Source organism: Cicer arietinum, chromosome 2 (genome assembly GCF_000331145.2).
Source record: "Cicer arietinum cultivar CDC Frontier isolate Library 1 chromosome 2, Cicar.CDCFrontier_v2.0, whole genome shotgun sequence".
Classification (NCBI taxonomy): Eukaryota; Viridiplantae; Streptophyta; class Magnoliopsida; order Fabales; family Fabaceae; genus Cicer; species Cicer arietinum.
This window is the reverse complement of record NC_021161.2, coordinates 33,745,377-33,748,272: the sequence shown is the minus strand read 5'-3', so window position 1 is coordinate 33,748,272 and position 2,896 is coordinate 33,745,377.

Genomic DNA, 2,896 nt, shown 5'->3' with positions numbered 1-2,896 from the left:
TTAATGAATCGATTGGTAAATCGATTTAGTAGTTGTTTTTCAGAAACTATATAAACTGTTTTTCAATCTTTTTCAAAAAGAACCTTGATCATAACTTTCATAGTTCTGAGAACTCAAGATAACTTCAATAACAAATCACAATACACTTTGTTGACAATCTGATAATGCTCTTTCAGATCAAGATCAAAAGATTATCCATAATCATTGAGAGAGCTGAAAAAGTATTCTTGAGAGAAAAGACAATGTCCTCATGAACAATCATTGAATATCCAGATTCGTGAGAAGACACATTGATCAAGATTGAAGACTTCTTTTTGTACTTCTTTTAATCTGTCTATAACAATACTTTGAAACGAAACGAAAGCGAGAAAGCCAGCTAGAAACTGGTGGCTACCTTCTTGGGTGAGAGGTCTCAACAAGAAGGAGTCGCACTTTGATTTTGTGTCAGACTGCTGAGTGTCTACAAGGATCAAAGGGTTGATAGAAAGCCAGCTAGAAACTAGTGGCTACCTTCTTGGGTGAGAGGTCTCAACAAGAAGGAGTCGTACTGTGATTCTGTGTTAGACTGCTGAGTGTCTACAAGGATCAGAGGGTAATCAATAGGAAAGAGATCATTAGAGATAGATAGGTTTCGGGGATGAAACTGGACAATCTGTAATTGATTCTTTCTATTGGAGAAGAAAATCTGAAATCCGATTGGATTGTCAGGACTGGATGTAGGTTGTCTCGTTGACAACCGAACCAGGATAAATTCTTGGTGCAATCTTCTCTAACCCTTAACTCCTTTAATTTTCTATCTTGCAATATTTGTATGTGTGATTAATATTAGATGCATGTTAAACATATTCTGTGTTAGGTAATATTGTTTAAACTGGAAATTTGACTCGCATGCATCTTGGTTAATCTCTTATCCATCTCCTTGTAATTGCTAATCTTGTATGCCGCAATTTAATTCCGCCGTGTGTATGAAATTGATTTAATTTCTTAAAGAACTGATACATTCCGATTATTCCGAGGTCATAATAATCAACAATAATTCCTTATGGAACATTAACCTTAGGACAAATATCGAATTACGTAGTAGAAATCGGAATAGGAATATGCACAGATTTTAAAATACAGAATAAAATTAGATCAGAAGTAGTACAAAGTAGAAAAGAATTAAGATTATTTTGTGAACAATTCGGAATAGAGACGATTAAAGCTCCTAGTAAAAACATAAATAAAAGATATCCAAAACAAACATTTAGACATTATAAAAAAAGAAAAATTATAATAATAATTACACCCCAAAAGAACCTATAAAGAAACACAAAAAATTAAAAGAACTAATAAAAAAAGTCTTTAATAAACAAGAAATTAAATGTTTTAAATGTGGAAGACTAGGACTTTAAGCAAAAAATTGTAGAGTAAAACAAAAAATTAATGAAATCTGTAAATTAGAAATACAAAAAGAATTAAAAGAAAGTCTTATTAATATCTTAGAAGGAATTATGTTGATTGATGAATCCTCTAGTTCTTCGGAAGAATCATCTTATGAAGAAGAATATGTTAATAATATATCAGAAAAATCATAATCAGAAGAAAGTTCAGAAGAAAATTATTGTTTAGGTCCAGAATTATGTAACTGTAATGATTGTACTAAGGCAATTAATATGATTACTACAGATCAAGCTAGTAATCTTATAGAAGTATTAAGAAAAATGCCTGATTAAAATCAAAAGGAAGAATTTATGATTCAGATACAAGGAATTATAGAAAAAGAACAAATAGAAAATGAAATAGTTCATAAAGTAGAATTTAAATAAATAATGAATAGATTTAAACCCACTATTACCCCACCAATTACTATTAAAGACATGCAGAATGAAATTACTTCTATAAAATCAAGAAATTCAATTATTAAAACAAAAGGATTTAGAATTAGATGTTAAGTATTTAGAATTAAAAGAAAAAAGTATATTAGAACAACAACTTAAGTTAGAAAGTAGTAGTAATAATAATGATATAAAAGAATAAGAACCTTATTTATTTTTGTTAAATAAATTAATTGTACACAAATGGTACTGTCCAATAACTATAATTATTAAAAATAAAAAATTTGAGTTTAATGCATTATTTGATTCTGGTGCAAACTCTAATTGTATCCAAGAAGGATTAATACCCACTAAATATTACGAAAAAACCCTAGAAAGATTAATTGGAGCCAATGGTTCTAGATTAGGTGTTACTTATAAATTACTTGATGCAAAGGTATGTAAAAATGGAATTTGTTATCATACTTCAATTTATTAGTAAAAGACATTAGAGAAAGTGTAATTATAGAAAACCCTTTCTTAGCATTAATATACCCATTCACTGTATCACATGAAGGTCTTACTAAAAAAGCATTAGGAAAAACAATAAAATTTGAAGTTGTTCAAAAACCCAAAATTAAATAATTAAATGTTACAGGAAGCATCGACATCAAGTCATAATAAAATTAATTTAATCTCTAAAAAGAAGAAACAAATAGGGATGATAAACAAAGAGATTCATTATAAAAGAATAGAAGAACAATTACAAAATAAAATTATACAAGATAAATTTGAAAAAGAAATTTGTGCAGATCACCCCCAATGCTTTCTGGACAAGAAAGAAGCATGTGGTCTCACTTCCTTATGAACCCAGTTTTAATGAGAGAAACATTCCCACCTAGGCAAGACCAATACAAATGAATCAACAATACCTAGATTATTGTAAAAAGGAAATACAAGAATACTTAGATAAAGGATTAATAAGACCTGGTAAATCTCCCTGGAGTTGTGTAGGGTTCTATGTAATGAACTCAACAAAATTAGAAAGAGGAGCCCCCAGATTAGTTATAAATTATAAACCATTAAATAAAGTATTATAA